A 9361-nucleotide genomic window follows, 5' to 3' on the forward strand; every position below is an offset into this window, starting at 1 on the left:
TATGAATGATGATCTACTATTCTGTCCTCACAGTACTAAAGACATTCCTTCAACTTTGGTTATCTCTTCATTGCAGCATTATTCACATTCACCCAAAAGTAGTAGAAACAACCCAAGTGTCTATTGACAGATGATGGATAAAGAAAATGTGTGTGTATAGATATATGTATAGATATAGATATATATCTATAGATAGATGAAATATTATTCAGCCTTAAAAAAGGAAATTCTACCACGTGCCAACAACATGGATAAAACTTGATTACATTAAGTTGAATGAAATAAGCAGATACAAAAGAAAAATACTGTATAATTTCGCTTTATGAGCTATACTGAGAATAATCTAATTCATAGAGACAATAGAATAGTGGTTCTCAGGTGCTGGGGATAACCGAGAATGAGGGGTTAGTTTACGGACATAGTTTTTGTTTGGGATGATGCAAAGTTCTGGGGATAGATCATGATGATGTTTGCATAATATTGTGAATGTATCTAAATTGCACAGCCACTGATTTGTACACTTAAAAATTGTTTAAATGGGGACACCTGTGTGGCTCAGTCAGTTGAGTGTCTGACTTCAGCTCAGGTCATGATCTCACAGTCTGAGTTCGAGCCCCACGTTGGGCTTGCTGCTGTCAGCCCAGAAGCCACTTTGGATCATCTGTCTCCCTCTCTTTCTCCCCCGCTCCAAAAAATGAATAAACACTTACTTTTTAAAAAAAAATTTTTAATGTTTTTTATTTATTTCTAGGAGAGAGAGAGAGAGAGACAGCGTGAACAGGGGAGGGTCAGAGAGAGAGGGAGTCACAGACTCTGAAACAGGCTCCAGGCTCTGAGCTGGCAGTCAGCACAGAGCCCGACGCGGGGCCTGAACCCACGAACCGCGAGATCATGACCTAAGCGAAAGTCGGACGCTTAACCGGCTAAGCCACCCAGGAGCCCCGAATAAACACTTAAAAATGTTTCAGTGGTAATTTTTATGTTACATATATTTTACTACATTAATTTGTTTTAATTTTCTTTATTGTTGGATTACATTAAACCACCCTGGCAGTCTAAGTTAGGTCATCTATAGAGAATAGCTAGTACTCTTTTTCTACATTTTTCCTCTAGAAAATATAGTTTAAGAACATATTAATATAACTTCCAGTCACATAATCAGGTGGATGGGCATTATCATTAGTGCCATATGCAATAGTCATCTCCCAAACATTAATAATACCCACAATGAGATGCACAAAAATATCCTTTATGATAAGATTTTGAACATATCCATGGAGATCACTAATCATCTCTGGTGTTTTCAGTTTTAAGGATTGCCTTGGTCTCTGGGCATTGCAAGAACAGATGTTCAATGTTCAATTTGAACATTGATGGCCCTATGGATGAAAATCTTGACAGGAAAGGGTCTGAAGTACTGGCCTAGGATAATGACAATGGCTGTGTCATTGTCTGCGGCTACCCAATCAATTTCCCTTGGGATATAATTTTCGTCTTTCACGGAAAAAAGATGTTTGGTAATAAATGGAGGACCATGCTTTTTCCACTGAATCAAAATGTCTTGTGGCATCCAGAAGCATATGTGTTTTAAAGACCCCAGTTCTATGATGGTCAAAATATTTTAAGGCTGATGGAAAACAAATCAATTATTCTTTGTAACAAAATGAAAATAATTATATAATTTTTAAATGTACACATTTGTAAAATTCTAACCAAGATAATTTCTAACGATAATAGCATTACTGCCTATGGGAAGAAGAGACTTTTACCAGATGCATTGAAATCTTAACAAAATTTTTGAACTTTTTATTAGGGTTTAGAAAGCGGAAGAAAAAGGTTAATATTTATGGATGAAAAAATAAAACTTAACTTTATATTAAAAGCCCAAATCCAGATGTTTGGCAAATTAAAAAAAATAAACATCAGAAAAGAACTATAATTATTTAAAAACAATCTCAGAAGTCAACTCCAATTTCAAAATAAAAATAAAATGCATACTTTTCACCACTTTTTGTGAGTAGTAAATCCATTGATGCAGTGTTGAATCTTCCACGAGGAAAATAAGTTTTTTCTTCAACTAGTCATTTATATTTTGTGTTTAGTTTAACTCCATCTACTTATAAAATGCTGTAATCTACTTTCTTTTTATAGTATGACCACTGGAGAAAGGAGTCTTCATTTCAGTCTGACTTCTGACTTTTTTTCCTATGCTCTCACTCTCCGAAAGTACCCACAGTAAACAATTTTTATTACCACAAATTATTCCTGAAACAAATTCCTCATTTTCTCCCTTTTCCTCTTTTCCCTCCGCCCTTCTCGATTTATACTCCCCTCTTTTCCACAAATATTTATTTAACAAGATCATGTTAGAGGATGAATTAAGTCTCACTCTTGAATAATTTCACTAATAAATAGTTTATCCTGTAGTGGGGATAATTTCTTGTGCATTTGCAATGTTTTGCAAATTTGCAAAAAATGTTTTGCAAATTTGCAAGGCTTTACCTTGAACCCAAAGCTACTCAACAGGCAGCCAAATCAGGAGGAAATACGTGGCCATGAAACAGCAGGACTCAGTAGCTCAGCTAAACATTATACCAATAGCATTGACCTTGCTGACTCGTAAATCTTCCCCTCAAACTCTTCTTCTCTGTGAAGAAATCTTGAACATGTTTATGAAGTCATGTCACACACATTGTTTTGTGTGCACCAGAATCAGGTTCTCAGGTTAAAGTTTCATTGTTGTGCCCAGGCTGAACATATTATCAGTGTGGTCTGATGAATGTAGAAAAAGGGCGGACTGTTACCTCTTTATTCTGAATACTTGACTATGAAAGTAGCCTCAGCTGTATTCATTGACTTCCTTCATGCTCTCACCCAGGATAAGACTCAAATATTATTGAAGTATGCTTGACATAAAATGCTTTATTAATTTTGGTGTACAGCATAGTTATTCCACAATTCTATGCATTGCATACATAGAATGTATGTAACTATAGTCTTCATCTGTCACCGTACAACATTGTTACAGTATTATTGATTGTATTCCCTATGATGTACTTTTCATCCCCATGTGTTATTTATTTTATAACTGGAAGTTTGTACTTCTGAATACCCTTCACCTATTTTATCCATCTCCCCAGCTCTATACACCTCTGGCAACCAATTCTTTGTTCTAAGAGTATGTTTCTGGTTTTCTGGGATTTTTTGTTTTGTTTTTGTTTTTGTTGGATTCCACACAAATGGTATTTGTCTTTCTGACTTCTCTCATTTACCACAATATCTTCTAGGCCCATCCATTTTGTTGCAAATGGCAAGATCCCATTCTTTTTATGGCTGAGTAATACTCCATTGTATTTATATATATTGTATCTCTCTTTCAATTCATCTATTGATGGACACCTAGGTTGCTTTCATAACTTGGCTATTGTAAATAATGCTGCAATATATACAGAAGTGCATATATCATTTTGAGTTAGTGTTTTTGTTTTCTCTGCATAAATACTCAGTATTGAAATTACTGGATTGCATGATACTTCTATTTTTAAGTTTTTGGGGAACCTCCATACTTCTTTTCCATAGTGGCTGCACCAGTTTGTATTCTCACCAACAGAGCACAAGTGTTCCCTTTTATCTGCAGCCTCACCAAAGCTGGTTATTTCTTGTCTTTTTGATTCTAGCCATTCTGACAGGTGTAAGGTGACATCTCCTTGTGGTTTTGATTTGAATTTCCATGATGTTAGTGATACAGAGGATCTTTTCATGTGTCTGTTGGCTATCTTTAGGTCTTCTTTAAAAAATGTCTATTCCGGTCCTCTGCTCATTTTTTAATGGGATTTTTTTTGTTGTTACTTTGGTGTTGAGTTGTAAAAGTTACTGTTATATTTTAGATATTAACCCCTTATCAGATATATCATTTGCAAATACCTACTCTAATTCAGAAGGGTTGCTTTTTTTTTTTTTAATGTTTTTTTTTTTATTTTTTTATTTCTAGGAGAGAGAGAGAGACAGCGTGAGCAGGGGAGGGTCAGAGAGAGAGGGAGTCACAGACTGAAACAGGCTCCAGGCTCTGAGCTGTCAGTCAGCACAGAGCCCGACGCAGGACACGAACCCACGAACCGCGAGATCATGACCTAAGCGAAAGTCGGACGCTTAACCGACTAAGCCACCCAGGCGCCCCAGAAGGGTTGCTTTTTAATTTTGTTGATAGTTTCCTACAATGTGTGAAGCTTTTTTGTTTTTGTTTATTTAAATTCAAGTTAGTTAACATACAGTGTAGTATTTGTTTCAGGAATGAAAGGCAGTGATTCATCACTTATATGCATAACACCCAGTGCTCATCCCAGCAATTGCCCTCCTTAATACCCATCACCCATTTAGCCCATCTTTCCACTCACGTCCCCTCCAGCAACCCTCAGTTTGTTCTCTGTATTTAAGGATTTCTTTTGGTTTGCCTCCCTTTCTGTTTCTGTCTTCTTTTTCCTTCCTTTCCCCTATGTTCATCTGTTTTGTTTCTTAAGTTCCACATGTGACTGAAATCGTATGATATTTGTCTTTCTCTGACTAATTTTGCTTAGCATAATGCACTCTACTTCTATCCACATTGTTGCAGATGGCAAGATTTCCTTCTTTTTGATCGCTGAGTAATACCCTGTGTGTGTGTGTGTGTGTGTGTATACACATATTGTATATATAATATATACACATATTATATATATATTTTTAAATCTTCATATCTTTTTATATCTTTACATATCTTTAAAAAAATTTTTAAAGTGTTTGTGAGTGTGAGGGAGAGACAGAGTGCAAGTGGGTGAAGGGCAGAGAAAGAGGGAGACACAGAATCTGAAGCAGACTCCAGGCTCTGAGCTGTCAGCACAAAGCCTGATGCAGGGATCAAACTCATAGACCACAAGAACATGACCTGAGCTGAAGTCTAACACCTAACTGACTGAGCCACTCAGGTGCCCCTATAACACATCTTCTTTATCCATTCATCAATTGCTGGACATTTGGGCTCTTTTTAAAGAAATGATACTATATTTTGTCAAATGCTTTTCCTGCATCTATTGAGAGGATCATATGGTTCTTATCCTTCCTCTTATTAATGTGGTATATCATGTTGATCAAGTTATTCTGGTATAGTCCCAATACTTTTTTTTTTTTTTTGCTTTTTCCCCTTCCCTGAGGAGACCTATGTAAAAATGTTAAAGATGATGTCAAAGAGATTACTACCTGTTTTCTTCTTGTAGTTTTATAGTTTCAGGTCTCACATTTAAGTCTCTAGTCCAATTTGAGTTTATTTTTGTGAATTCTGTGAGGAAGTGGTCCACTTTTATTCTTTTTCATGTAGCTGTCCAGTTTGCCCAGTACCTTTTATTGCAGAGACTCTTTTTCCCATTAGGTATTCTTACCTCCTTTGTCATAGATTAATTACATAAGTATGCATATATTTCTGAGTTCTTTATCCTGTTCCATTGATGTCTATTTTTGTGCCAGTAGGATACTGTTTTGATTACTATAATTTTGTAGTACATATTGAAATCTAGAATTGTGATACCTGAAGCTTTAGTCTTAAGATTGTTTTGGCTATTCAGGGTCTTTTGTGCTCCATATAAACTTTAGAATTATTCTAGTTCTATAAAACATACATACTCACTATTTTGATAGGGATTGCATTGAATCTGTAAATTGTTTGGGAGTAATATGTACACTTTAATCAATTTGATGTTTTCAATCCATAAGCATGGAATATCTTTTTATATGTTTGTGAAATCTTCAGTTTCTTTCATCAATGTCTTATAGTATTTTTCTGAATACACTTATTTCATCTCCATGGTTAAGTTTATTCCTGGGTATTTTATTCTTTTTGGTAAAATTGTAAATGGAATTGTCTTCTTAATTTCTCTGACACTTTATTATTAGTGTATAGAAATGCAACCAATTTCTGTTAATTTTATATCCTACAACTTTACTAAGTTCGTTTATTACTTCTAGTAGTTTCTTGGAGTCTACAGGATTTTCTATATACCATATCACATCATCTACAAATAGTGAGAGTTTTACTTCTTTGTTACCATTTTGGATGTTTTGTATTTCTTTTTCTTGTCTGATTACACTGTCAAGAACTTCCAGTGCTATGTTAAATAAAGGTGGCGAGAGTGGACGTCTTTGTCTTATTCCTGATATTAGAGGAAAAGCTCAGCTTTACCATTGAGTATGATGTCAACTGTGGGTTTGTTCCATATGGCCTTTTTATGTTGAGGTAGGTACCCTCTAAATCCACCATGAGAGTTTTTATCATGAATATATGTTGAATTTTCTCAAGTGTTTCTCTGCATCTATTAAGACGACCACTTGGTTTTACTCCTTCTTCTGAATGTGAGATACATAACATTGATTTGCAAATATTGAGCAATTTTTGCAACCCTGGAATAAATTCCACTTGAGTATAGCAAATAATCCTTGTGGTTTTTTTTACTTCAATGTAGTTGACACAATGTTCCATTAGCTTCACATGCATAACAACATAGTGGTTCAACAACTCTATATGTTCAGCTATGATCACCACAAGTATAGCCACCATTGTTCACTATGCAACACAATTAAAACACCATTGACTATATTCCCTATTCTATACCTTTAATCCCAAGATTTATTTATTCCTTAACTGGAAGCCCGTACCTCCCACTCCCCTTACCCTTTTTGACCATCCCCTCACCTCCAGCAACCATCAGTTTGTTCTCTCTGAGTCTGTTTATGCTTTATTTTATTTTTTTGTTCATTTGTTTTGTTTCTTGGATTACACATGTAAGATAGATTATATGATATTTGTCTCTCTGCCTTATTTCAGTAGTGTGATGCTCTAAGTCTATCCATGTTGCTACAAATAGCAAGAGCTCATTCTTTTTTCATGCCTGGGTAATATCTCACTTTATTTATATACCACAACATCTTTATCCATTCATCTGTCAATGGACACTATGGTTGTTGCCTCGATAACTTGGCTATTGTAAATAATGCAGCAAAAAAAAAAAATGTCTTCAAATTAGTGTTTTTTATTGTTTGGAGGTAAACACCCAGTAGTGGAATTACTGATTCATATGGTAATCCAATTTTTAATTTTTGAGGACTATCCATACTGCTTTCCAAAGTAAATGTATCTATTTACATTCCCACCAACAATACACAAGTGTTTCTTTTTTCTACATCCTTGTCAACACTTGTTTTTTCTTATATTTCTGATTTGAGCCATTCTGACAGGTGTAAGGTGATATTTAACTGTAGTGTTGATTTTCATTTGCCTTAATCAGTGATGTTGGGCATCTTTTCATGTGTCTGTTGGCCATCTGTATGTCTTTTTTAGGAAAATGTCTATTTAGGTCCTCTGCCCATTTTTTAATCAGATTATTTGTTTTGTTGTTGAGTTTTGTAAGTTCCTTATATATTCTGGATATTAACCCCTAATAAGTTATATCATTTGTAAATATCTTCTCCCATTAAGTACACTGCCTTTTCATTTTGTTGATTTTCTTTCCTGTGCATAAGCTTTTTATTATGGGGTACTCTCAGTAGTTGATTTGGTGGGGGTTTTTTTGTTTTGTTTTTTTGTTTGTCTTCGCCTGAAGAAACCTATCTAGAAAAATGTTGCTAAGACTGATGTCAAAGAGATTACTGCCTGTTTTCTTATAGGAGTTCAATGGTTTCAGGTCTCACATTTATATTTTTAATCCCTTTTATTTTTGTGTATGGTATAGAAAATGGACCAATTTTATAATAACGTAGCTGAAAGAAACCAAGAAAACAACCCCATTTAAAATTGCAAAAAAAATAAAATACCTAGAATTAAACTTACCCAAGGAGATGAAAGACCAGTACCCTGAAACCTGTAAAACATTAATTAAAGAATTGGAAATGATACAAATAAAGGGAAAAGTATTCCATGCTCATGATTATAATAATTAATATTGTTTAAATGTCCATATTACCACAAATAATTTACAGATTTAATGCAATCCCTATCAAAGTTACAATAGCACTTTTCACGGAACTAGAAATTCTAAAATTTGGAGCATAGAAGACCCTGAATAGCCAAAGCAATCTTGAGAAAGAAGACCAAAACTGCAGGTAGCACAATCTCAGATGTAAAAATATACTAAAAAGGTATAGTATTCAAAACTGTATTCTACTGGCTCCAAAGTAAATAATGTAGATTAGTATAACAGGATAGAGATCACAGAAATAAACCCAAATTTGTACGGTCAGTTAATTCATGACAGAAGAGACAGGAATATGCAATGGGGAAAAGACCATCTCTTTGATAAATGGTACTGGAAAAATCGGACACCTATACACCAGAGAGTGATTTTTAAAAACGTATCATTGAATTTGCTTTGCCAATATTAAGAATTTTGCATATATATTGATCAGGGATATTTGCTATCACGGTAATGCCAGACAGGTAGATTGAGTTTGGAAACTTTCCTTCCTCTTCTACTCTTTGGACTACTTTGAGGAGACTAGGTACTCTCCTTTAAATGTTTGGCAGAATTCACCTGTGAGACCATTTGGTCCTGGGCTTTTGTTGATTGAGAGTATTTTATTATAAATTCAACTTTGTTGCTAGTAATCATTCTGTTTGAATTTTCTATTTCTCTCCAATTTTTCTGAAGTATGTTTCAAGGAATTTATCCATTTGTTTCTAGTTGTCTAATTTGTTCACACACAATTTTTTTAAGTTTATTTTGAGAGAGGGAGGGAGGGGAGGGGGAGAGAGAGAGAGAGAGAGAGAAAAGATGAGGGGGAAAAGGGAGAAGAGAGAGAGAGAGAATACCAAGCAGGCTCCATGCTGTCAGCACAGGGGGTTCAATCTCACGAACTGTGAGACCATGACAGCTGAAATCAAGAGTCAGAAGCTTAGCTGACCGAGCCACCCAGGTGATCCTGTTCACGTGCAATTAATAGTATTCTTTTTTGTAATGTTTTTATTTATTTCTGAGAGAGAGAGAGAGAGACAGCCTGAGCAGGGGAGGGTCAGAGAGAGAGGGAGACACAAAATCTGAAACAGGCTCCAGGCACTGAGCTAGCTGTCAGCATAGAACCCGACGCGGGGCTCGAACCCACAAACCGGTAAGATCATGACCTGAGCAGAAGCCGGATGCTTAACCGACTGAGCCACTCAGGTGCCCCAATTAATAATATTCTTTTTTTTTTTTTAATTTTTATTTATTTCTAGGAGAGAGAGAGAGAGAGAGCGTGAGCAGGGGAGGGCCAGAGAGAGAGGAAGTCACAGACTGAAACAGGCTCCAGGCTCTGAGCTGGCAGTCAGCACAGAGCCCGACGTGGGGATCGAACCCACAAACCG

General features: G+C 35.6%; 1 pseudogene; it reads right to left on the bottom strand.

Annotated features, from left to right (window-relative positions):
- Positions 1-1109: 1109 nt before the first annotated feature.
- On the bottom strand, positions 1110-2179 carry LOC120229954 (annotated as a pseudogene).
- Positions 2180-9361: the final 7182 nt, after the last annotated feature.

Source organism: Hyaena hyaena, unplaced genomic scaffold, assembly GCF_003009895.1.
Source record: "Hyaena hyaena isolate Hyena2069 unplaced genomic scaffold, ASM300989v1 scaffold_37, whole genome shotgun sequence".
Lineage (NCBI taxonomy): Eukaryota > Metazoa > Chordata > Mammalia > Carnivora > Hyaenidae > Hyaena > Hyaena hyaena.